At 39.7% G+C, this 27,619-nt stretch overlaps 1 protein-coding gene across 4 annotated transcripts in view; it reads left to right on the plus strand.

Moving 5' to 3' along the window:
• Positions 1 to 878: 878 nt before the first annotated feature.
• Positions 879 to 27,619, plus strand: part of GNG2 (G protein subunit gamma 2) — a 129,432-nt gene continuing 102,691 nt past the window's right edge. The window contains exons 1-2 of one of the 4 annotated variants that reach the window (XM_061430980.1): positions 883 to 1,044; positions 19,621 to 19,661. The gene's annotated coding sequence lies outside the window, so the exon portion shown is untranslated. Of the gene's footprint in view, positions 1,045 to 1,306; positions 1,399 to 8,455; positions 8,608 to 19,620; positions 19,662 to 27,619 lie in introns of those variants that run through there. The other 3 variants (XM_061430982.1, XM_061430981.1, XM_061430983.1) reach the window with 3 other exon arrangements.

A 27,619-nucleotide genomic window follows, 5' to 3' on the forward strand; every position in this document is an offset into this window, starting at 1 on the left:
CACATAGAGGTTAAATAATTTGCCCAAGTTCATAGCCAGTAATGACAGCTTGGACTCAAATACTGGTGGGCAGACTGCCTGCAGTCTCTCCCATTATTGCTAACACTCCACCACCTCCTCAAGTGAAGGCAAAGGCCGAGAGAATGGTGAGGGTCCTTTTAGTCCTGCTAGCGTAGGGCAGAGGGCTCTGTTTCTGGAGTGAGAAGATCCAGCATTCAGCCCCACCTCGTTCCTTCTGACTACTGGGAATCTTTCGGGGAATACATCTCCACTACCAGGTCACAGGTAGCATTTCAGGACTTGGCTTATCTCCTATGCCCCACAAAAATACATATCAGGGCCATTCTTTTCTGAGCACATGGGTTAAGCCAAAGCTCAACGTAGTGGGGCCTTGGAGAAATGAAGCATGGGGAATGTTGGCCACAGAGAGAAGTATTTCAGCAAGAAGCTGCAAGCTCCCAGCTCGCTGGCGTGGTAGGGACCCCAGTAAATCAGGATAAGCCATGGAGGCTGGCACTGGATCTCAGCGGCAGAATGTGGTCAGGGGCTGCGGACCCCTCAAAACAACAGCAGCAGCAGCAGCAACAAACCAAGTTCAAGCTAAGAAAGCAGACTGTGTGTGCAGAAGGGGGCTGAAAGCATGAGGGAATGAGGGGGAGGAAGGAACAGACAGGACCAAAGGGACCTGGAACAAAAGGGGAGAGAGGATTCTAGTCACATCTCCCAGAGACTGGGAAAGGGCTCCAGTGTGCCCTGAAATGGAAGGAGAGGGAAAGAAGTAAGCAGCTCACAGTAAGCTAGAGGAGGAAGTGGGAGATGCGCTGCTTCCTGTATAAAGACCGATGATTGAAGACAAAGCTGGGTGGGGACTAGTCCCTGGGCTGCAGGCGCTGCTGCTACACATACACACAACGGCTGCCGCTCAGTGGGCAGCTCCTACTACTGCGGGGCTGGGCTGGGCGGGCTGCGCCGGAGCTCGCCTGCACTCAGCGGCGCGGAGGGCGGAGGAAAGCCACTCTCCTCGGACCAGCCTCGGGAGCCAAGGTAAAGGAAACGCTGTTCGTGTTGCTCCTTGTTAAGTGGGAAAAATGACCACCGCCAGCGGTTTTAAGGGCAGATTTCGAAGGGAAGAAAGGCACATTGTTCGGGGATTGGAGGAAATGATCAGGATGGGTTCTGTTAGGAGGACTTTTGAGAAGGACCAAATTTGTGACACCTTGGTTTGAAAAAATAATCCTCATTAGTGCTTAGCTTCCGTGACTCATCAGGAAAACATGCTAAATATTAAGAAGCTGTTTGCAGAGTTCTTTTGTAAGAAAAGCAGAGCCCAGGCGAAATCAATGGGGGCTGTGAAGCTGTGGGCTGACCATCTGAGCGTCGCAGTCCTGTTTCAGGGGTGTAAGTGGTATAAAATGTCAATTGCATTATCTTTCTTACACAGACCACTGGAGTGGCCTGTCTTGCAGCATAAGGATTGTGATTTGGCTTTCTGTGTTGTTTGTTTGTTTGGGGAGGGTAAATCCTTTTGTACTCAGAATTTGCCAACAAAGGCTGGAATTGCGTATGTGAGGGGCAGTATTTACCATTTAAAAAACGGTGTCTCTGCAGCTGCTCTCAGGATAACCTTAGAAACAGCTATCAGTTGCCAGTGGCTCTTATCCTAAAGTTGCATCCTTTCTCAAAGGAGTGGGGCGAGTTTAACTTGTCTAGAATCAGATAGGAGTGTATATATGGATTTTATGTTTATATAGATTTTACTCAGCTCTAGGTCAAGGTACATATTAGCCTCAGTGAGGGACAACATGTTAAAGTGTTGCTGGAGTTGTTTCCTTACCTGCATATGCTGTGCATGGACAAAATAGTGAAATCAGAATGTGATTTTTATTCTTTGATATTCTTGAGCAATGGGTCTTCTTACTGAGAGTCTGTGGCCCTGGCTTATTCATATTTGTGAATGATACATACAAGTGCAGTAAATAGGTCTAACGGATTAGAAATGAAATTGTGAGATTCTTTTCACAGAGTATGTAGGAGGAAGAGTTTAATATCCCAACATAGCCTGATTTTTAAAATTAACCTTTGTCTCCAATAAGTAGTACGGTTAAGCAATAAATGATCATTGATAAAAACGTTTTGTCTTGCATTTTTAGAATGAAAGGAGATACATTTTCAAAGGAAAGAAAGAACTGCTTATAGTGGAGTAAAAATAATAAAAAGGTCATATTTAGACACTCATAAATGTTTTAAATGTGGGTTTTAAATACTAAATATGCCATGGAGAGTATATATGTTTCCTTTTTTATCATTATTCTCAATTGTGAAGTTTCTTTTAATGTCATCTTTATGAAATTGATTTGGCTTCTCAAAATATGTGGGGTAACAGCACATTTCAGAAATAAGAATTTTTGGGTCCTTAAGGAATAAAATGTCTAATTTTCTGAGCTTATTTATGATGACTAACAGGCAAAGTATTACTGGTGTTGAACCATGGAGCTCCTCTGACAGATCTGTTGAATTTAATCAAACCTGTGGGCAAAACAAGTCATGCCACGTATTCCATGGCTCCAGTTCCTGTATGTCTCCTAGAGTAAAATACGTAAAGATCATCTACCCAAAGAAGAGTCTTGGGTGGATCTTGGATCCAGAATGCCCCTAACTGGAGCTATATGCTCAAGCTGCCTGTCATGAAATGGAAAGTTGGGAGTCTGGGCTATATGAATGAAAATGGGACTCATCCTCTGGTACTTACTCATCTACAGTCTGGATTCACTAGGTAATGCCAACACCCTGCTTTGTGTGGGGATGTGGAGACAATCTGCCTTACTTCTCTCTGTGTTCCATAAAAGAGTGAGAAAATGAAACCTTGGGTCATAGGCACAGGGGAGTCCAGAAACCCCCTGCTCTCTTTTAAAAAGACATTGAACAAGAGATACCTATTTTTGCATAGCCCAAAACATTTCCTTAGTTGTTAAATTCCAGCTTGAAGCACAACATGAATGAGTAACAGCAGATCAGTAACTATGATGGTAGGAGGTTTAGGAAAAAGATGAAGCAACTCCTAGCCTGTAAAATGGGACTATTTCCACTACTTCTGGCCATACAGAATATAAAAAGACATACTGCTTTTGTTCAGAGTGTTTAGAGTCAGCCGACACTGAAATTTTAATTGTGTGTGTGGTTTTTTTCCCCTGCCATATGGCTAATGGCAGAGTGGAAACACGACTCCATTATTTCCTGGCCAGTCCTGGGCCTCGTGGTGGGCTCCTAGTGAATGCATTTGGTTGACTGACTTTTTTAGCGTACTTCAGAAGGCAGGCTCAACTTTTAAGTATAAAAGCTCTATAGTCAAAGCACAAAGCCTCTTCAAAGACAACTGTGGGAGCAGAAAACAGCATGGTGGAGTGAAAAGAACACAGGCTTCGAGAGGCAGGCAAATCTGCCTTTGAATACTACCACTAGTTCTTGCTCCTTGACCTTGTACGTTAATTTATGAACCTTGCTTTCTTCACAGTAAAGAAGGGTTAATAATCAAGGTATTTTTTTCATCGTTGTTTGTCGTGTTATGGTTTTATTTGTTTTTTGCTTTTGTGTATGATTTGAGAGTGCCTGTTAGGTACATAGTAGGTACTCAGGTCCTTTTTTCTCCTGCCTCAGGAAAAGTTAGTCTATTCTTAATCTTTGCCACCATCTCAAAGATTCCAGGAGACATTTAATTGCAGTTAAATATATATATAGAACATAAAATTTCCCATTTTAACCATTTTTAAGTATGCCATTCTGTGGCATTAAGTATGTTGACATTGTTGTAACCATCACCACCATTCATCTCCAGAGCTTTTTCATCTTCTCAAACTGAAAATCTGTTGCATTAAATAGTAATTTCCCATTCCCTCCTCGCCCTAGCAACCACTATTCTGCCTTCTGTTCATGAATCTGACTACTCTAGGTACCTCATATAAGTGGAACCGTATGGTATTTGTCCTTTTGTGATGGCTTAATTCATTTACCAAAACGTCTTAAAGGTTCATCCATGTTGTGACCTATGTTGTAATTTTTTGCCTTGTTTAGGCTGAATAATATTCCATTTTATGTATATATTATATTTTCTAATCCATTAATCTGCTGATGGACATTGTGGTTACTTCCTTGTTTTTGCTTTTGTGACTAATCCTGCTATGATCATGGGTTTACAAACATCTGTGTGAGTCCCTGCTTTCACTTCTTTCTGGGTTAACCCAGAAGGGTTAAATGCTGTATTATATGGTAACTGTGTTTAATTTTTGAAGAATGACTATACTGTTTTCCATAGCAACTATGGTGACACCAGCGGTAAAGAAATCGCCTGCCAATGCAGGAGACACAGAAGAGGAGGGTTCAATTCCTGGGTCAGGAAGATCCCCTGGAGGAGAAAATTGCAACTCACTCCGGTATTCTTGCCTGGAGAATTCCATGGACAGAGGAGCCTGGCATGGCGTCGCAAAGAGACGGACATGACTAAGCAGGCACCACAATATAACAGATACAACATATTTCCATTGCAGTACATCAGGGTCCCAATTTGCATTTCCCTGAGGATTAGTGATGTTGAATGTCTTTTCATGTGTATATTGGCGATTTGTTGTCTTCTTTAGAGAAATGTCTGTTCAAGTCCTTTACCCATTTTTTTTTTTAATTGGGTTGTTTTCAAGTTGTATTTAAATGGTGGCATCTCTTAACATGGTGTGTTAGGAAGATCATGACTTAAATATTTTATGTTTAATCTCTTGCATGCACCAATATTACCCCTGCCCAAGTGAAATACTTCTCTCAAAAGTAACTTTTAAACTGGAAGGGAGAAAGAAGATCTGCATAGATCCTGATAATTGGTAACATCAAGAACCAGATAGTGAAATTCAAACCCTTATTGTAGACCAGTGATCTGCTGGCCAGGCTGCCACAAAAGAGGCAGGAGGGACCTGTCACTTCAGTGTCCTTCTAGTTTCTACACATTAGCTTCAGGAGAAAAAAATGCCCAACAGGTAGCAAGTTCAACTACAGTACTAAATTTTTCTCGAACTTTTTCTAATAGCGTTAATCTTGGAAAGAGGCTATAGTAGTTAAACGACAACAGATTCTGAGAGAAGTTTCTACTAACAAAATGTGATTCTAATCCAAATTTCACATCTTAAAATAAAGAACCCTGTGTTTCATTCTCCACCACAGATTTCACTCTCTATTCCAAAACCAGAGAGGCAGGGTATGGATGGGGCTGAGGACATCTGAGCGGAATGATTAGGGAGGACTCTGGTGAACAGCAATGATACCTGAGATGGTGTGGTTGAAGATGTTGACCTTGAATGGTTTGAAGAGCTCCTGAAAGATTGTATGTTAATGTGTATGTTAATTTTTTGTAATACACTCTGTGGATGTACTAAGAGGTTGGCTAATGGCCCCCAACTTTTTAAAGTTTGCAAATCTGTTGATTCTACAGTTACTGGGAAGACCTATGACTGGCTTTACTAGACCCAGATAGGAGAGAGGAATTACAGCGCTGGGTTAAGTGTTTGTCCTAGTCTAGGCTAGGACATCATGGAATGAATGGTAGAGCTAAAAACTACCTGGGAACAAACCTATCCTGTATCACCCCCTCGATGATGGATTATGAAATAGATCCAGAATTTACCTTTCTGGAACTGCACAGTTGATTAATACCTCATTTCTCAATTCAGCTTCCATTTTACTTTCCTCCATCGTAGAGAAAAGATTTAGAGAAAGTCATTCTACTTTGTCACTTTAAAAATTGTTTGGAAGACCATATTATTTTGTTTAAAAAGAAGAAGGTAATGTTTACATTTTATATGCTATGTTTCTGTGTTCAAATTTGTTCACATGTAAAGATGTCACTGTGGAACTGGGATTCAGATTTTCAAGTAAGAGCATTAGAAATATACATGGTTCCCTAAAACTCTTATGTTAAAGAAAATGAGTTATGTTTAATGGGAGTCGATGTTCATACAGTGTTCAGAATCTCCAGAGGACTTCATTAAACTTTAAAAAAGAGAGAGCTCAGTTCTCAAACTCTAGTGGCAACATGTTTCTTAGAAATGAAGATACAAAACAAAATCAGCCCTTTTATCTCTTGGCAAATATGTTTAAACGGTCAGCTCTTAATGTTTGAAAGATTTAGAAACACTGGGTAGTTGACCCTTCCTCCCCGTTTCTTTGGCCTTACATTTGTCCCCTTGTCAGCCTGGTTGTCAGGGTCATACTTTCCCATGATCCTCTGCCCCAGTCACCCGGCAATAGAACTGAAGGAGAGGGTTTGGGAACCGAGGTGATGGCTTCACTTCAGAGTCCTTGCAACACCAGCAAGGACTTTGCTGTTTTTGGGAAATCCTTTTCTTTTTTATTTCACTTTTTTACTCCACTCTGCATTTTCAATGAAAACAATGAAATCCAACCCCCCATTTCCTTTTTTCATTGCAGGTCACTTTTTGTTTTTCACAGAATGTATGTATTACGGAGAAGGCAATGGCACCCCACTCCAGTACTCTTGCCTGGAAAATCCCATGGACAGAGGAGCCACGGATGGGGTCGCTGAGGGTCGGACACGACTGAGCGACTTTGCTTTCACTTTTCACTTTTGTGCATTGGAGAAGGAAATGGCAACCCACTCCAGTGTTCTTCCTGGAGAATCCCAGGGATGGCGGAGCCTGGTGGGCTGCTGTCTATGGGGTCGCACAGAGTCGGACACGACTGAAGTAACTTAGCAGCAGCAGCAGCAGCATGTATTATGGAATTCTTCAACCTCATTCTTTACCACCTCAAAATGTCTCATGTCTCCCTTCATTTTCTTCTCCTCCCTTCCTAGGTTGTATTAGCACAGCCTTTCTTTCAGTCCCAAAGTCAACTCTTTACTTGGAACGTGTCAGTTCATTTCTTTTTACTTTCTAGGGGGCTATGTTCTGATGATAATTCTATCTCCTTCCTACATATTTGGTTTCTTCCTTTTATTGACCCTTTCCTCAGCCTGAAAACTTGTTTCAGTTCAGTTCAGTCTCTCAGTAATGTCCGACTGTTTGCGACCCCATGGACTCAGCACACCAGGCTTCCCTGTCCATCACCAACTCTCAGAGCTTACCCAAACTCATGTCCATTGAGTCAGTGATGCCATCTAACCATCTCATCCTCTGTCATTCCCTTCTCCTCCTGCCTTCAATCTTTCCCAGCATCAGGGTCTTTTCTAGTGAGTCAGTTCTTCGCTTCAGGTGGCCAAAGTATTGGAGTTTCAGCTTCAATATCAATCCTTCCAATGTATACTCAGGATTGATCTCCTTTAAGATGGACTGCTTGAGTTTCCTTGCAGTCCAAGGGACTCTTAAGAATCTTCTCCAACACCACAGTGTAAAAGCATCAATTCTTTGGTGCTAAGCTTTCTTTATAGTCCAACTCTCACATCCACACATGACTACTGAAAAAAACATAGCCTTGACTAGATGGACTTTTGTTGGCAAAGTAATGTCTCTGCCTTTTAATACGCTGTCTAGGTTGGTCATAACTTTTCTTCCAAGGAGCAAGCGTCTTTTAATTCAAGGCTGCAGTCACCATCTGCAGTGATTTTGGAGACCCCAAAAATAAAGTCTGACACTGTTTCCACTGTTTCCCCATCTATTTCCCATGAAGTGATGGGACCGGATGCCATGATCTTAATTTTCTGAATGTTGAGTTTTAAGCCAACTTTTTCACTCTCCTCTTTCACTTTCATCAAGAGGCTGTTTAGTTCTTCTTCACTTTCTGCCATAAGGGTGGTATCATCTGTATATCTGAGGTTATTGATGTTTCTCCCAGCAATCTTGATTCCAGCTTGTGCTTCATCCAGCCCAGCGTTTCTCATGATGTACTCTGCATATAAGTTAAATAAGCAGGGTGACAATATGCAGCCTTGATGTACTCCTTTTCCTATTTGGAACCAGTCTGTTGTTCCATGTCCACTTCTAACTGTTGCTTCCTGACCTGCATACAGGTTTCTCAAGAGGCAGGTCAGGTGGTCTGGTATTCCCATGTCTTTCAGAATTTTCCACAGTTTCTTGTGATCCACACAGTCAAAGGCTTTGGCATAGTCAATAAAGCAGAAGTAGATGTTTTTCTGGAACTCTCTTGCTTTTTTGATGATCCAGCGAATTTTGGCAATTTGATCTCTGGTTCCTCTGCCTTTTGTAAATCCAGCTTGAACATCTGGAAGTTCACGGTTGAAGCCTGGCTTGGAGAATTTTGAGCATTACTTTGCTAGTGTGTGAAGTGAGTGCAATTGTGTGGTGAAAGTGAAAGTGAAGTCGCTCAGTCGTGTCCGACTCTTTGCGACCCCATAGACTAGGGGTCTGTGTCAGACTAAGAGTTAAAAGTTGATACGTGTATTTAAGTTGGTGCTGGTCCTTTGACTAGAGTCTCTATCAAGTTAATTATCTTTCTTTCCTAGAAAGAAATCCTCCGTCCATGGGATTTTCCAGGCAAGAATACTGGAGTGGATTGCTATTTCCTTCTCCCAGAGATCTTCCCCACCCAGGGATCGAACCCGGGTCTCCCTCATTGTAGACAGATGCTTTACGGTTTGCGCCAACAGCGTGTGAAGTGAGTGCAATTGTGTGGTAGTTTGAGCATTCTTTGGCATTGCCTTTCTTCGGGATTGGAATGAAAACTGACCTTTTTCAGTCCTGTGGCCACTACTGAATTTTCCAGATTTGCTGGCATATTGAGTGCAGCACTTTCACAGCATCATTTTCAGGATTTGAGATAACTCAACTGGAATTCCATCACATCCCCTAGCTTTGTTTGTAGTGATGCTTCCTAAGGCCCACTTGACTTCATATTCCAGGGTGTCTGGCTCTAGGTGAGCGATCACACCATTCTGATTATCTGGGTCGTGAAGATCTTTTTTGTATAGTTCTTCTGTATATTCTTGCCACCTCTTCTTAATATCTTCTGCTTCTGTTAGGTCCATACCATTTCTGTCCTTTATTGAACCCATATTTGCAGGAAATGTTCCCTTGGTAATTTTCTTGATGAGATAGTCTTTCTCATTCTATTGTTTTCCTCTATTTCTTTGCATTGATCATTGAAACTTGCTTAGTTTGCAGTATAAAGTGAGAGTGAAGTCGCTCAGTCGTGTCCGACTCTTTGCAACCCCATGAACTGTCGGGGGGTCCCCAGGGCTCCTCCGTCCATGAGATTTCCCAGGCAAGAATACTGGAGTGGGTTGCTATTTCCTTCTCCAGGAGATCTTCCCCACCCAGGGATCGAACCTGGGTCTCCCTCATTGTAGACAGACGCTTTACGGTCTGAGCCACCAGGGAAGTCAGTTTACACTATAAAATTTAAATAAACCTGTTGCCAACAAAGCTTCCCTTTGACTTTGGTAACCTTTGCTAACTTTGTTTTCTTCCTACCTGTAGGGGAAGAAAGATAGTTTTCCCTTCGCCCTTCTCAGTTCTAGGAAGCCTGTAACCAAAGGTTGATAAGGGAAAAGCAAACAGACATTTATTAACTTGAATACCTCATCTATACATGGGAGGTACCAAGGAAGAATGAGTAGCTGTCAGAAGCAATTTAGAACTCAGGCCTAAATACCACCTTGAGCTAAAGACAAAATTGAGAGGGAGCAGTGGAGGAGGTCAGTTGTGGGGAGGTGGCCAGGAAAACTGAGGTAAATAAGAGTTAAAAGTTGATATGCATATTTAAGTTGGTGCTAGTCCTTTGACTAGAGTCTCTATCAAGTTAATTATCTTTCTTTCCTAGGACCAGAGAGGGAGGCCGTCTTACAAATGAAGATTTCCTTTATAAATGTAAATTTCCCTTACAAAAACGTAACATCTAGTCTGTTTTCATAATTTCTCCTATTTCCCAAAATAATCTGCTCAAAATAATTCTTATGCCAAAGAGACATATTTTGGGGTGGTATATTCTACCACACTTCATGCCTCTCTGAAGGTTCCCGACTTTGCCATTAACTCCAAGTTCTGCACCTCAAATATGAGTGTTCTCAAGATTTGATTCTTCTGCCACTTAATTTCTCCCTCTTCCTTTATCAAATCCTTTTCTAAGATCTCTGTCATTGTCACAGGGGTGGAGAGCACTTCCAAATCTAATTCTGCATCCTGACCTCTAACTTACTGTAAATTTGCACATCAAGCACCTCATGAACTTGCCAGAACACGCAACCCACTGAAACTGAGACCAGAATCAGTGTTTGCCATTGCCTTTCCCCACTCAGAACCAGTTCTTCACCTGATTCCATGATTATTAATGACACCCCATTCTCTTAGTCCCTCAATTAGGAAAACTCAATTCCATTATTTTCCTCGCCAATCAAGTTGGAGTCAGTCGCTCAGACCTTTGCATTGTCATTGGAAACATATCTTGATACTATTTGCTCTTTCTCATGTTGACAGTTGGTGTCTTTGTTCTGGTTCTCCTGACCTCCAGATGGGCTGATTGGTTGTTTTCTTGCCTCTCCCTAGAAGAACTTTCCTGCTTCTCCTTCTACACTTCACCTCTATAGTTTTGCTTCTCTGCCTCACCAAATTCCTTTCATCCTGTAAGACTCATTTCAAATGCTACTTCTTCCATGAAGTTTCCTTGGTTTCTTCCTTCCCCGATAAAAAGCAGCCTTTACTTCCCCTGAAGTCTTTTGTTCTTTTCTCTCAGCAATTAGTGCATTCTAGTGTATATAATGGCAATGGCAGTCTATTTTTCTTTTTTCTTTAGCAAGCTCTTTGAGGATAGCAGCCACACCCAGTTTCATCTTTGTCTTCCTTACAGCACATGAATATAGCTTGGGTTTTTGTTTGGTTTTAATTTCAGTTTTAATGAAGTGTAATTGTCAAAGAAAATTATAAGATATTTAAAGTGTTCATCATGGTGATTGGATATACATATATACTGTAAGAGTATTCCTCCCAGTTAATTAACACATTCATCAGCTCATATGTATTTGTGGATTTGGTGAGGTTTTTGCCTCTTTTTTTTAGTGAAAGCCTTTGGGTTCACAAATGCAGTTTATCATTTGTTTAATGAACTTTCATGGGTCACTTACTTTTTGATGCAGAGAGGGCTAGATATTCTAGGAGCTCATAAACTACTGGGGAAACAGACAAATACTGATGAAATTACAATATAGTTAGTCAGTCTGTCCACAAGTCTTAACTGAATGTTTGCAGTGTGCCTTGTGTCCTTTGAGGGCCAAGGATACTTGGATGAACAAAACAAGCCAGTTCTTTGTTTTCTTGGAATTTACACTGTAGTGTCAGGAGAAACCCAGGAAACATGTAAATCAGCGATTTTCAGATCTGGCTGCACATTAGAAATCACTGAGAGGTACTTTGAAAAAAAATACCTGTGGCCCAACCTCAACCCAGACTAATTAAATCAGAATCAGCCAGGATTGGACTCCACTGACAAAAACAAATTACAATACAAGAAAATACCAGGCAGTGATAAGTGCTGAGGTGGATTAAAACAGAAATTGACTAAATGATAGAGATTGTGCGTATGATGGTGTAGTCATGGCGGTTTTACTTTTGTTGGGTAATCCCTGAAGGCCTCTCTGAGATGACATTTGAATGAGACCTGTATTATGGTGAAGAGTAAGCCACGTAAGCAGCTTTGGGGAGAGAGTTCCCAAGCAGGGAGTACAGGTATCTTTCTGAAATAAGGGTGAGGTGGACTTCCAGCTGAAGTGTGGCCCTTTTCACACACACCTGTGCAAGAATCTATAGAATCTCTTTCCTCTGCCGAAAGCAGCTTTCCAGCTGAACTAGGTGGACTACAAATGCAGAACACTTGGCTTCTCTGTTGAGCATATGTGGGTGAGATTGTATTTAGACCAAAGTGATTTAGTAGTCAGGAAGACTACTACTCATGTCCGGATGAGTGAAGATCAGTGTGTTTCAAGAATCAAGTCGAGAACTAGCATTTGCTGAGCGTTCTGTTTGAGCTTCTGTGTGCTGGAGACTTTATATATGTTACTGTTTTCCACTAGCTTTTTCTTTAAGTTGAAGTATAGTTGATTTACAATCTTGTGTTAGTTTCTGGTGTATAGCAAAGTGGTTAAGATATACATATATATATTTCATATTCTTTTTCATTATGGTTTATTATAGTTCCCTGTGCTATACAGTAGGACCTTGTTTATTTTTATACAGTAGCATAGATCTGTTAATCCCAAACTCCTAATTTATCCCTCCCCCGCCTCCTTTCCCCTTTGGTAACCATAAATTTGTTTTCTATGTCTCCATTAGCTTTTAAAGTAATCCTATGAGATGAGAACAATATTTTTCAATCAGGATACTTTTGGATGCTGGTGAAAGAATATCCTACCAAAACGGTGTGAACAATAGGACATTTATTGAGGACCTCCTGAAAGGAGGGTGACTCTGGTGTTAATTCTAGCTGGACAGTGTTCCTAGCAACCTTAAATCTTTCTCTCCTCCTATTCTGACATCCTGAGCAGGTTGGTTTGTCTTCTGAGGCCAGCTGTCTTCACTGTGCTGAGATGGCTCTCACTACAATTTCAGAGTTATAGGCTGATTTCAATTTCACTAGAGGCACAGTGAAGTGCCCGTATACCTCTTCTTAATGTTACAGAAAAGCTGCCCACGGCAGAATTCACCTTCACAATTCACTGTGCCTTCCCTATTAGGAGCAAGGCCAACAGAACTGCTGAAATTGGCTCATTTGTTTTCTTATGAGGCCATGGCACAGCCCTGCCTTTCTGAAGAGCATGGTCACCAGACCCCAGACAAAAGATCTGACTCAGTTAACAAGGATGAAGGGTGAATGATTATCGAGTGGGCAGTCAACAGAGTCTGCCGCTATATTAATTCCATCCTGTACATGAAGATATCAAGGCTCAAAAAGGTTAAAATTATCAAGATCACACAACTTTGAGTTGAACCGTGTTTCCATGCATTCTCTTTTCAGAAAAACAAACACATACACACGTATACACAAATGAAAAGCTTGTTTTTGTTGATAGTGATGATCTAGGTAGATTAGAGAAAGAGTCCTGAAAGAAAATACAAAATGGCTGCTGTGAGACTAAGCAAAAAATCGCCTTCGAAACAAATGATTCCAGAAGAAATTACAACAGGTCCTGGTAAGCATTAAGAATGGCATTTAGTTTAGACAACCAGTCCTGCATTTCTGCATTGTAATTTTATATATATATATAATTAAATTGAGTGCTGCTGACTGGTCATTATAATGAATTTGATCTAAAGAAAATCCACCCTGGACCAAGAAATGACCAAGAGAGGCCAAGGGTTCTGTGTATGTTGTCTTTCAGACTTAAATGAAAACCGTGTTTTCTCTAGAGAGCCATGCATTTTGTTGATGATGGCGTGTGTAAGGGGAGAGAGAATAATCTCTGACATTTCTAATTATGAGTTATTTTGAAAGTGGGTTTTCACTTTCCAACTCCAGAGTCAACATGCAGTTCGATTATTACTGCGTTTTCTTCATGGTTTCTTCACTTCCCACATGAGATTTCATTTCAGAGGCTGGGTTTGTAAGACGACAACAGTGAAAAGAGAAATTGCAGTGGAGCTGCTATCACAGTGTTTTGACGGCTTGCCTGTAGGTGTTTTTCTGTTCGTTATCATTGTAACAGGTTAGTGTCAATGGTGGGAATATCTTCTCTGTAATAAATGATTGAGTGCTTCCTGCTCTTCTATTTGCATTTTTAAACAGGAAAGTAAATGTTGATTTCTAGGCTTTGCCAACAGAGCTGTGTTTAAGAAGGGTATTTATCCGATCTGCCCAGAGCCATATGAGAAAAATTGTGAAAAAATTTAAACACGAAAAATAAATTAACTGTCATTTTAGAGTCTTTGATGGAGAATTGAACTGATCTTTTGAGATTTTTTAAACTTCATGAATTGTGGTTGTGTTCAGAGACCATTACTGTATATAAGCATTAATTTCACTAATAGTTTTATTATGATTTTTTCCTTTGGGGGCAGAAACTTGATTATCGAGCAGTCCCAAGACTTTCTTTTAATTAAGCTAACAAAAATTTGAAAAATTGTGTAAAAAATTTGAGTAAAAAAATAAAAGTGAAAATTTCTAAGCAAAAAGAAAAAAAGATTTTTTATTATGTTTTAAAATAATCCCAAAATACCATAGTGTAGAAAATAATATTCTAAGGCTTAATTCACAGGAGATCATAATAGTTAAAGAATATTGGTTTGGAATCAGAATATCTTGGACAAGTTCCTTATACTATTTGTGCCTCTGTTTCCTTATCTATAAACTGGGATAAAATGACAATACCTACTTTACAAAATTGTCAGGAGAAGATTACATAGTGGGTAAAACATTTATTTAACATAGTGCCTGACAAATAGTAATTAACTATTCAGAATTGTAGCTATTATTATTGTTATTTTTATTACTGTTACCACAGTAATAAAACTATTATTTTATTACTATTGTTACCACAAAGATGGAGGCGAGTATCTTTTATTCTAGCTTTGGGGTTCTTGACAGGTTTTAGCAGAAACAATTATGATCCAGTAAGAGCCACAGGTGCAAGGAAGCCTTCTTCCCTGGCATAGTCAGATGTTAGTGTTTTGACTTTAAGTGATAGTCTCAAGCTTGCGTTATTTGTTCACCAATGCATGTGCTTACTCATAAATATTTCCAGTTTTCCTTCCCAATTTATGACAGACACACATCTCTGTCTACTTTAGTTCGACGTAGCCATGTGTCTTGCACTGGCCAGTGAAACGTGAGCAGAAGTGATGTTTGTCACCTCTAGGAAAAAGCTTAGAAGAGCCAGGATGTGAGTACATTCCTTGGCAATTGACAGTGGTAGAAGCACAAAAACAGTGGCTGAGCCCTTCAGCCTGGTTCTTAGAATAAAGGCAACAGAAATGGTCTCTCCACTGACCTACCATGGACGTGTAGAGAGAGGAGAAATGAGTTTTTCTTTCTTAAAGGATTTGGGGGTTGTTAGTTATGACAGTTTAACCTAACCTATCCTAACCAGTACAGTCTGGTTATCCCTTCAAAATCTAGAGAAAAAAATATTATTGGTAACAGTACATAAAATATGTAGCACTTTGGAGAAATTAATTTTTAATAACTATTGTGTGTGTGTGTGTGTGTATGGTAAATTATACCATAAGTAAGCCTTAGGATACTTCACATTTTAATTTAAATAGATATATATAAAATTTATTTAAATCTCTCTTAAAATAGGGTTTATTTCCATTTCAAACAGAGGAAAATCAGTATACCAACATCTTGCCAACATCTGTTTTTCTTTGAAGAGAGTCACCTGTGATGCCCAAGTCAGGACTGTGAGTTCTAGACCCAATGTGATCACTGGGTCATGGTTCCTCTGACTTAAAGTTCATCCAGAATGGTGCTTTGTGACACAGAGGATCTTCTGAGAGAAGATAAGGGACTAAACCATGCCTGTGGCCTTTGTCTCCAGTAGGAAAATAGTCTTCCCTAAGCTCTATTGCAATGTTCAGTTATAAACAATGGTGCTGAGTACATAGAGGGTCTTAAATAACATGTATTGATAAATGGAAGTAGTCTACAGTTCTTCCAAATGTTGGACTCTCTCATATTCGCTTTTTAAAAATGAACCTTTATTTTAGACCTTGGTTTAGAAACGTTTCAGTACTAAGACTTACATTTACCCTAGAATCAAGTTACATTGTTATGATTAGACACTGTTAAGGAAAAGAAAATTCATTATAATAAAAAAAGACATTTATTCTTTTAAAGCATTTTACATGTACACACAGATGTAAGCTATTTTATTTGATATTTTTTACTACTGATTTTTTCATCTGATTATTACATTTGGATCTCTAAAACTGCATTATGAAATACCTTAATTATTTAAATTAGGAACAGATTCATTATCTCCAGTGTACAAACTCAAATTAATTTCATTATTAACCCGAATTTTAAATTGATTAATCTTGCAGTGTTTAAGGAACCAAGAGGGATTTCTTTTCATCCTTAAAGAAAAGGACATATTGATTTGATGACTCTCTCTCTATCACACCAGTTGTGCTACAAAGAGCAAGAAATTTGTAAGAAACTTCGGATAGATTTTATAAACCAGCCAGAAACCTGTTTGTCTGGGGCTTCTAGAGGAACAATCTGTGAGTCATTTTAAAAAACAAACACACTCATAATCACAGCGCATGTTGTTACCATGGTTATCAGGCCTGTGGAGTTGGGTTGCTTATGTTCCTGTAAAGGGAAGAGGGGGAGAGAAACTGAGAATTCAGAGCTTTGATTATCAGCTTCAATTTGACTATTGCAAGAGAGAGTTTAAGGGTTTCTTGAGAACATGCTGGCTCAGTCATCCTGAGAGGGAAATGAAGAAACTCTGGAATCCTCCCTTTGTTATTGAATATAAGTTAATCATACTAGTGTTAGGTGTTATGATTCACAGGGGAGAAAAGGACCATTTGGCATACTCTTGGGAAGATGGGGGAAATAGGTCCCTTATCTGCTATATAATTACATGTAAGTCTCTAAGGTCTACCAGGGAAGTGTCTGGTGTGCAGATGTACAGGGCTTTAATGAGCCTCTAAAAGGTGCCAAATGCCACTGGCATAATATTATTACAGATTTAAAGGATCCTTAGTGCATTATTCTGATACAGTTAGGGTGACACAAATGCAGGGAGTTTGTATATGATTTTTCCCTGGCATATGGTGTAATAACTATTTCTCAAAACTGTAGATTTCATTTCTCTTTTCATATATAGGAAGAAGGCACGTGTTATCCAAACTTCATTCTAGGCTGTCTTAATTTTTTTTAAGATTAGTAAACAATGCTTAAACTTTTTTTCGGATGATGAAAGGAATTCACTGAAAATTCCGAAAATACTTAAAGTGTAAAAAATAACCTAAGACTGACCCTTTCCATTAATCAAGTTGTTGGTTGAACTACATGTGACAGAGACCTGATTTCACAGTGACTGACAAAAGTTAGAAGTTATTTGTCTTTCACGTAACAGTCCACAAGTGTGTGGTCAAGGGCTGGTAAGGTAACTCTCCTTGACAAGGTCTCCCAGGGACCCAGGCTCCTTCTGTCATACTGTTACATCATTCCTACCATGTTTTCCTTGCTTTGTGGTCCAACGTGGCTTCTTGCCATAAAAACCTCACTGTAACCAGTAGGAAGGAAGGAAGTTGGAAAGGGGAGGGCAAGACCCAGAAGTTGCATGGATCACTTTTGCAGCCTTCCCCTTGAACTTTGTCACGTGACCACATACCTAGCCACAAGGGAAGGTGGGAAAAGCACTTACTGTTGTCTTAAATGTGTCTAGCTTAGATTGGAGGAAAGCAGATATTGAATCATATCTAGCAACTTCTAATATTTACATTTTCTGGGCATAAAGGAGGACAATACACTGTTAACATTTTGATGTGATCCTTCCAATCTTTTTCTAGAAAAATATGTATCAGAAAGATATTATGTATAATATTTACTAGGAAATATTATATATGTTATACTAGGAGACTATTATATATGAAAAATATTAAAGAAAATATTAGAAAATGTATATATAATATAAATATTAGAAAATTAACTGAGTTCATACTATATATATAATTTTGTATTCTTTTCACATAAGTTTGTTTCGTGTGTATTTTCCTCAGCATTTAAATCTTTTGTATTTATCCTTTCCAAGTTCCATTGTGTGTAGTTTTTTTGTTTTACTTAATAGCTTGTATTATTAATATTTAGGCTACTTCTAACACCTTGGTAATAATTGTGTATATTTAGCATTTGGGGGATCACATTAAGGAGTGACCTCACTAAGACAATGGCTGAGAACATATTTGAGATCTTGATATAGTGCCCAACTACTTTCCAGAGAGATTGTGCCAGTTTATGCTCCCCCAGTAGTTTGTAGGTTTCCCTTGTGGCTAGCTGGTAAAGAATCTGGCACAATGGGCCCTTGTGGCTCAACTGGTAAAGAATCTGCCTGCAATGCGGGAAGGTCCCCTGGAGGGGGAAAGGCTACCCACGCCAGTATTCTGGCCTAGAGAATTCCATGGACTGTATAGTCCATGGGGTCACAAAGAGTCGGACTCGACTGAGTGACTTTCACTTCACAATAGCTTATGAGAGTGCTACACGAAGAACTCCCTTCAAGGCTAATTTTGCAAGTCCCACTAATCATTGTTGTCCCTAGGGTTTATTCTCTGGAAATAGGTTGTTTTTTGCCCTTGGCTTGTTTTTGTTTCCTTTGGTGTCATTAATCATGAAATAATAGTTTTCTAATAACATTGGCTCATTTAAAAACATATGGTCCCTTATAGTCATCTGGGAACATGAGCACTTGAGCTGAGATTTTAGCACACATGTCAGTCTCAAACAGTGGGCAATCTGTAGAGACACTGATGTTCATTTGGTCTTAGGACCCAATGTGAAAGTGATTTCCACCCTCAGTCATAATACTCTAGATGCCAAATACCTCTTAATTCTGAGACATAACAAAATAGGAATGATAGAGCATTCCTTAAGGCTTAGGTAGTTCCCTTTGAGCTGACTGCTTGATATCTTTTCAGAAGTAAAGAAGCTCCCCTACATGGGAACTTTGTCTGATATGAACCACACTCGCACTTGGCAAAATTAGGCCAATGCTGCTGAACATCTTCAAAGGTCATTAGTGGCTAGGGGTATAGGTATTTCTACCTCTTTATTTATTATTATTTTGGCTGTGCTGGGTCTTCATTGCTGTGCATGGGCTTTCTCTAGTTGCCCTGAGTGGGCTTCTCACCACGGTGGCTTCTCTTGATGCGGAGCACAGGCTCTAGGCATGCGGGCTCAGTAGTGTGGTTCCGGGTCTCCAGAGCACAGGCTCAATAGTTGTGGCTCATAGGCTTAATTGCTATGCAGCATGTGGGATCTTCCTGGACCAGGGATCATACTGGCGTTCCCTGTGTTAGAAGGCAAATTCTTTTTTTTTTTTTTTTTCCTTCTTTGAGTATTTATTCCCTTTAACAGTATTAACCATGTCACAGTTATGAATGTAATTTAAATATGGCAAATTCTTAATCACTGGACCACTAGGGAAGTCCGTGTTTCTACTTCCAGATAGCCTTTTGCTTTGGATGCTAAAGACGTTTTTTAACCATAAACTTATTCAGTCTACCCTCTTACAGGGCTAGATGCACACAAATGGAGCCCCACCTCTGTCCCTAATACCTGACAAAAGAGCATATCTAAACTTTGGTCCTGCTGGGAGCTAATCCAGTTAGGTCAGGAGCAAAGTTTGTTTCATCTCACCTGTATACAGCCTCTCACCAAGAACTCTGCTTTCCCTAGGTTCTCCAGGCTGACTTTCGTGTTTTCTTGTAGGCTGGGGATGTTCACAAAGAAAGGGACTCATATTTTCACAAATCTGTTTCTTCAAAGAAAAGGAGTTAACAAAATGTTTCTTGGCTCAGAAATGTAAACCTGTGAACCCCCCTACCCTTCATTACTATTTAGCCATCACCACCAAACCCTATTTACAGAAACATTTATTTGCTTGTTCAGCTTTAATGTATCATGTTGTCTCTCCTGTTTTTAATAAAACTTTCCTCTATGTTTTCTCAACAGCCAGATCTGCCAGTGAGCCTCAGGCTTTGGGAATTGAAGAGGTAAGAATTCTGAAATATTTTCTTCTAGGATCTTAAATCTAACAAGAACTTTAAAAGGAAAAAAACATCTTAAGTAAGCCTATAGGTGAAAGCATTTAACATGAAATGTTGATCAAGAAGAAACATTTATAGTCTTTAGCAATGTTGATTGTTGAAGGGGATTTAAAAGGGAAAGAAAAGACTCTCCTTAATGGTTATTAAAGATCAGATTTCTCACCAGAACTCCCCCTGCCCTCCTCCCCACTTTGCCCAAACCTGAATTTGGAGACCCTTTGAGATGACTGCCTTAACAAAATGTATCCCTATGGCACCAACATGATTAACTGGTGTCACCCATTGAGGATAATGAAAGACAGATGTCAGAGTAAATTAGACTGGAGAAGGGTAGGGAAAACCCTGTTCTTAACTGGTTTTGATGTTATAAGGGCTTTTCCAGCAGCAACAACAGTAACAATAAAAGGTCTGTTTAATACTGGTGGGGTTTCTTCTTGAAGAAACTGACTTGGCTTTTGAAGCTGACGAAAGTCATGTGAATCTAGCTATAGACTTGAAAAGAGTGAAAGTTACTCGGTTGTGTCCGTCTCTTTGCAACACCATGGATACATCCATGGAATTCTCGAGGCCAGAGTACTGGAGTGGGTAGCCTTTCCTTTCTCCAGGGGATCTTCCCAACCCAGAGACTGAACCCAGGTCTTCCGCTTGGCAGGCAGATTCTTTACCAGCTGAGCCACAAGGGAAGCCCTAAGGTCACCATATTGCTGAGGCAGGTGATAATGTATTCGCCCTCTCCAACCAAGACATAGTTCCACCTTTCGTCCTGATGTGGACTTTCCCCCCTATTTTAAAATTTAACTTCCTTATGATAAATTTCAAGCATATACCCAAATAGAGAGGATAGCATATGAACCTCCATATCCCTGTCACTCAGTTTTCATAGTTATTGACTCATGACCAGTATTGTTTCTTTGTACCCCTACCTACTTCTCTTCTTTCCCCATTGGGTCATATGGCAATGGCTTAAATATGGCTGTTGGATTTTTGATTGTTTATTTACATAACTATTACTGGCTACAGCAAAATGCAAATAAAAAATAAAACCTACTTTTAACCTTAGTTTACTGAAGGTGGCCATTCATCCATTTACTCATTCAGCCAATATTTAGTATTTACTAGTGTCAGAATCTTCTTAGGAGAAGAAGTAGAGAGAAGCCTCATGCAAGGGAGACCAGTATATATCTTGGGTTGGGAATGATGGGCTGGATATGTAAGAATTGCTAAATAGAGATGAAGGAACGGAGGACATCTAGAAAAACTGCCAGGTTTCTCTTTTGGAAGATTCAGTGGTGGTGATAACTGGGCTACAGATACAGGAAGAGAGGAACAGATTCAAATCTGTGGAGTGGCCACATCCAGATGGGTGTGTCCAGTAGACTGCTTGTGGACGGTACAGAACAGTGGTTCTCAGTCCTGGGTGCACATCGGAATCTTCAGGGATGTGTTTGAAAGTACTGACCAGTTGAATCAGAATCCCTCGGGGTAGAGGTCTGAATATCTGCAGTTTTTAAGAGCTCCCGGGTGATTATAATGTATAGTCAGGATTGAGAATTTCTGGTCTAGAGATTATTAGAAGGAAGCTCTACATGTGTTTTGTGCTTTTAAGACCATGCATAGCTTTTGCTACCCCATAACGAGATTTTGTTTGAAGTGTTTAATGTCTTTCAGGTGAGGGCTGAGCCATCCCTACTTTCTACCAAATACTATTAATAATGAAGACTTTTAAAACAAGTACTTCATGTTCTCTTATCTGATTTGCTGTTGATTTCTTTCATACTAATGAATGTACTTTAATGTTTCAAATTAATTCAAGCGTATTTCTCAATGGGAGTTGCTGTGTGTTGAATGGGGCAATTCTTCATTGTATTCCTTGGTATCCTGCCCTTGGCTCACAAAAGGCCAGCGGCACCTTCCAGCAGTCTGGTGTCCAGAGTGCCCTAAGGACACATTGAGGCCTGTTGTGTCTTTACACACCTTTAAAGAAGTTATTTGTCTTTTTCACTCTTCTGTACAAGCACTTTTGCTTCATACATAATTACTGGTTTCAGTTATGCAAAGAAACTCCTTATATAACTGATCTCTGCTAACAAACTAAAGAAAGAAACTAAACAGACATTTAAAAAAAATATTGTTTTGCATTGTTGGAGGGATTTTGAGCATATTTGTTCTAGTACCAAATCTAATTTTTATGTCTGTATAGAGATGCAAATTAAGCAGTAGGTAAGAAATGGTCAAATATTGAGACTTAAAACAAAATACTGCTAAAGTGTTATGCAAATTGAACAGCAGTGATGAAGATGTATTCATTTCTTGTTTGCTTCTATAACAAGTTATCACAAACTTTGTGGATTAAAATAGTACAAGTTTATTATTTTACAGTTCTGCAGACTGGGTTCTATAGAGATCTCACTGGTCTAAAGAACTGTGTTCCTTTCTCGCGGAAAGGAGAGAAAGAATCCTGGAGAGAATTCTAGAGTCCCCTTCCTCCATTTTCAAAGCCAACAGCCTTGCATCTCCATGTGTCTTTCACCCAAATTCCTTTTTCTGAACTGAGCCAGGAAGTGTTCTTTGACTTTAAGGACCCATGTAATAAGATTTGGCATATCTAGGTAATTCAAGATACTCTCCCCATCCCATGGTCCTTAATTTAATCGTATCTTCAAAGTCCCTCTGTCCATGTAAGGTTGTATATTCACAGGTTCCAGGAATTAGGGCATGGACCTATTTAAGGGCTATTATTCTGCCTGCATGCATGCTCAGTTGTGTCTGACTCTTTGTTAGCCCATGGACTGTAGCCCACTGGGCTCCTCTGTTCATGGGATTCTCCAGGCAAGAATACTGGAATAGGTTGCCATGGTTTCCTCCAGGGAATCTTCCAGATCCAGGGATCGAACCCGCATCTCCTGTGTCTCCTGCATTGCAGGCAGATTTTTTACTGCTGAGCCACTGGGGGAAGCCCATTATTCTGCCTACTACAGAGTAAAAAGGATGAACTGTTCAGAAAGGTAGAAATGCTTCAGGTAACAGAGATGGAATTATCTTACATTTCATTGTATAGGGTTGAGAAGGTTTAGGGTTCCCGAGTTGATTAAATGAGTTCTTGTCTTGACTCTGCAAATCCTGTTTTGTGGATACAGGCACTAAAGGCTTTTAGTTTTCTTGGAGTATTTGGCGTTGGATCAAGTGGACAGGTTGAAGTCCAGTGGCTCCTCCCTTGGCCAGACTTTCTGGTGTTGTGGGTGTGGCCTCTGAGGACTGTGCTGCTTTTGGCGTTTCTCCAGCTCTGGAGAGTTTGCCTAAAGTGTGCGAGTTCCAAGGTCTTTGAATAGCACCAAAGAAATGTGAGATTTTTATTTTATGCTGTTATGTCTGCCTGTCACATTATGCTATATTTATTAGGCTCTAATCTGTGGAAATTGGAGGAAAAATAGCAATATTCTAGAATTTTCAGTTCAGTTCAGTCACTCAGTGGTGTCCGACTCTTTGCGACCCCATGAATCGCAGCATGCCAGGCTTCCCTGTCCATCACCAACTCCTGGAGTTCACTCAAACTCACGTCCATCGAGTCGGTGATGCCATCCAGCCATCTCATCCTCTGTCGTCCCCTCTTCCTCCTGCCCCCAATCCCTCCCAGCATCAGAGTCTTTTCCAATGAGTCAACTCTTTGCATGAGGTGGCCAAAGTATTGGAGTTTCAGCTTTAGCATCATTCCTTCCAAAGAAATCCCAGGACTGATCTCCTTTAGGATGGACTGGTTGGACCTCCTTGCAGCCCAAGGGGCTCTCAAGAGTCTTCTCCAAAACCACAGTTCAAAAGCATCAATTCTTCAGCACTCAGCTTTCTTCACAGTCCAACTCTCACATCCATACGTGACCACTGGAAAAACCATAGCCTTGACTAGCTGGACCTTTGTTGGCAAAGTAATATTTCTGCTTTTGAATATGCTATCTAGGTTTGTCATAACCTTCCTTCCAAGGAGTAAGCATCCTTTAATTTCATGGCTGCAGTCACCATCTGCAGTGATTTTAGAGCCCCCAAAAATAAAGTCTGACACTGTTTCCACTGTTTCCCCATTTATTTCCCATGAAGTGATGGGACCAGATGCCATGATCTTCGTTTTCTGAATGTTGATCTTTAAGCCAACTTTTTCACTCTCCTCTAGAACTTTACTGTAGTGGTATTTATTCTAGCTAATTTCTAAGTGTGGTTTAATTTCCATACATTAGGTAGGTCATCCCCACAAAGCATAAAACCATTGCTTGCCTAGTGAATGAAATGGATCACTGGATTATTTTTTAAAACCATCTCTGCAGTAGGATATAGCCAGAAATTTTTGATGGAAATTTTTGTAGTAGCTAATTTTGTAACGAGTCCCCTGTCTATCCTCTTCTAGACAGGTCAGCAATACAGATCTGAAGGTCAAACATAGGGCTAGCTGTAGAATAACAAACCATCCTGATTTTGTCCAAGACTGAGGGATTATTGGGGAGTTGGGATCTTTAGTGCTAAAACTACTAGAGTTCTGGGCAATTTGGGACAGTTGAGCCCAAAGATGTTTAAAAACAGCTCTGGTAGAAAGTGATTGTCATGCTGATGAATTGTGAAAGTAGAAATTTTGATTGAACAAAATAATGACAGTAACCTCCAGGGTTTGTGTTGAGCATAAGGATGAAACCTAACTCTTGAAAACTCTGTATCCACATACATATGTGTGTCCCAAGCCATCTTAGAAGAACCAAAATTTATGAAGTGTTGGATTTCGTAGCCCGCTCTTTCATTTTTCCAGTGTTACCTGTGTACCCCTGCATGTCTATGATGTAAGTAAGTGGGTGCATCTTATTGAAGACTCTTATTCAGCCTTTCCTCCCTTCTCCATAATGCCCTGCTCTGTCCTCAGCCACAGCACAGTCAGACTGAGAAATCAGGAATACTAAAGACCCTAAAGCCTCATTGATTATATTTCTCTGACATTTATTTGGAGATTTTTATTCTCTAAGCCACTGGTTCAAAGAGGTTGTAAGTGTACTTAAAAGAGCAATTCATTACCTTCCCCAGAACAGAATTTGACTTTTAGGAGCTGGTAATCTTTTTTTTTTTTTTAATGTGTTTGTTTCCTATCTTCTGAATGTTTCTAACTGGTAAGTACAAGGAATTCTTTCTTTATTTTTCTTTTTCTTCCAAAAAAAAAAAAATGATTGAGCACTGTCTGTTTTAGAAGTAAGATCTGGGTTTCTGATGAGAATAGGTCTTGAATAGATTGTGAGCTAATTCTGATATTCTTATCAATCCCTTTTTGGGATTCCTTCCTTCTAGGACTCTCAATCCTGGTTTCATTTTGTTAAGACTAACCTCTTTTCAGTTTTGAATCTCAGCTGGGTTGTTTCGTGAATCAAACAAACTCTAGAAGAAATGAAAGGAGATGAAATCCTTATGCTGATGATTAAACTCAGCTTCTTTTATTCCTTTCCAAAGAGAAATTACAGAGTCAATGTAAATAGGAGATCCAAATGACCCAAACTACTCTGCATGCAGGGTTTCTTTGGGGGTAATAGGAATGTTTTGGAACTAAATAGAAATGATGGATATGCAACATCTTAAATGTACTAAATGCCATTGAATTGTACACTTTAAAGTGGTCCATGATTAATTTCATGTTTTGTGAATTTTTACCTCAAAATAAAAATGTTGAACTTCAAGAGGAAGGAAAAAAAAGACTATTTCTCCCTATTCAAATTCTGCAGGAAATCTCCTCCATTTTAATACACTCATGTTTTTAGATTTATAAACCAAAATTGTTGTCCTGTCCTGTGCCATTACTAGGAGAAGATATTTGGACTTAAAAGTGTCTGCCAGCAGAGCCAGTCAGGAAATTCAAAGAGTTAAGACACTAGTTGTTTATTATTAAGATACATATTTTTGTTTCTTAATTATAAATGGCCTATAATTTACAAAGCTGATTGCAATAAATTTTTTTTTTGAAGTTTAACAATTTAAAACACTGGACTTTTTCCACCTCTCATGGGATAGAAGTTAGATCAACTAAGTTGGAAAGTTTTTTGATACCCTGTAGTAGCGGTCTGCAATTGGGTATGACAAAACAGAAAGAGTCCAGATGTTGCAACTTTAATGAAATGTGAGCATGGTAACAAATTTCATATATAGAAATGTCTTTTATTAAAACATCTCCTTAGATATTCCCAAGTGCTGCCAGCTGATCAAAGTGAAACAGGCATTTATTTTAAGGGATGTCTACATAGGGGTAAAATGGTAAAACTTTAAGGTTTTTAATTCCTTCTAGATTTAGAGACAACTTTTTTGACCTTTTGCAGAGATGTAACTAGGCAACCAGTATAGCACTTAGCTGGTGCACAGCATCCAAGCTTTGTAGCTGTTGCATCATTTTTTAAAAATGTTATTTAAATCTGTCTTTTAGTTTTGGCATATGCTGCCATGTAACCTTTAATTCCTTAGAAATATCATACCAACCCTCTGCTGTAAGATAGAATGGTTCCTAGAAGCCTAGCATCCTCTGATGTTAATAAACAGCAGTAACAGAGTAGAGAGGTAGCTGAATGTACTGTTTTATAATTGGACATTAAGAAGGTAGTTTTTAGTTTTGGTGTGTAAAGGTGTAAGAATTTAAACCCATATCCTCAGCAGCTGGTTATGAGCATTCCTCACAATATGATGAATGGAAAATGTACTTTCATAGAAATTAGAGCTGGCTTTTAGTCTAGTGAAGTGGACTTGACTTTGCTGGATAGGTGGTAACCAGAAATACGTAGTTTGATCAATAAGCAGGAAATATTGAAAGCTTCTTAAGTGTCAGATTCTATATTAGAATCTGTTCTAATTGAACTATGTTCAATTTCTGTAGTAACCTTGTAATTTTTCAATGTTTTTTTATTATGAAAGGAATATGTGTGTAAGATTTTTAAAAATTTGAGTAGTAAACACAGGAATAAGTAAAAAAGAGAAGTTCTTCCAAACACCAACTTATACCCCACTCCTTGGAGATAACCACTCTTAATAGTGGTCTTGTGTGTCTTCCAAAAATTTTCCATCTCTTGGTTAATCTGTACTGAGAAGGTACGATGAGTGCCATTAAACCATCTGTTTGTAAACTTCTTCGGGACTAAATCTTTTCAAGACACCATTTGATGATGCTTAAAGAGTGAAAATGTCAGAACCAACATGATGCTAACAGAGGGCTGGTGGTAGGGAGAATGATGACTGAAGACTGTTACTGTGTAGTTTTAGCTTCTGTAAGATTTACATACAGAATGCAAGTAATAAACCTTAAGGTAGTTCCTTATCATTTTCAAGGTCATCTGGAGTATGTTGTCACCCTTTATCCTTTGGATGACCCCGTGATGCAGAAATTGTTTACTTTGCTTTACAAAGAAGGAAGCTGTGGTTCCCAGAGGTTAAGTAACTTGCCCATGAACACAGATGACAAGTGACAGGAACAGGACGAGAATCTGAGGTCTTTTCCAAGTCTTGAACCAGACTGCACTGCAACTGTGAGGAAGAGAGGAACTCTGTAGGGTCCCCGTAGTGAGAGGCCAGAAGTGAAGAGGGGGCGGTGTTAGGCTTACAGTCTGAAGATCCAGTTGTGAAGTCGTTCTGATTCTGCTCCTTGGGCAAGATGCAGTCCATATACCCTGCTCACAGTTCCCTAACTGGCTGTGTCTATTCCTGTTTTGTACTGGCCAGAGGAGTTGGCTCAAAGGGTGGGCATGCAACCCAGCAAGGGTCAGTAGAGTCTTTCTCTGAAATTTTTCAACTCCGGTTGAGAGAGGAGAGGTCCCATCCTTTCCTGCCTCAAGGTAGTAAGAATCACTAAGGCCATGTTTCAGTCTCCTGAGAGAGTAAAGTTTGATGCACAGAGGGCAAGCAAAAGA

The sequence above is a fragment of the Bos javanicus genome, chromosome 10, assembly GCF_032452875.1.
Source record: "Bos javanicus breed banteng chromosome 10, ARS-OSU_banteng_1.0, whole genome shotgun sequence".
NCBI classification, from domain to species: domain Eukaryota; kingdom Metazoa; phylum Chordata; class Mammalia; order Artiodactyla; family Bovidae; genus Bos; species Bos javanicus.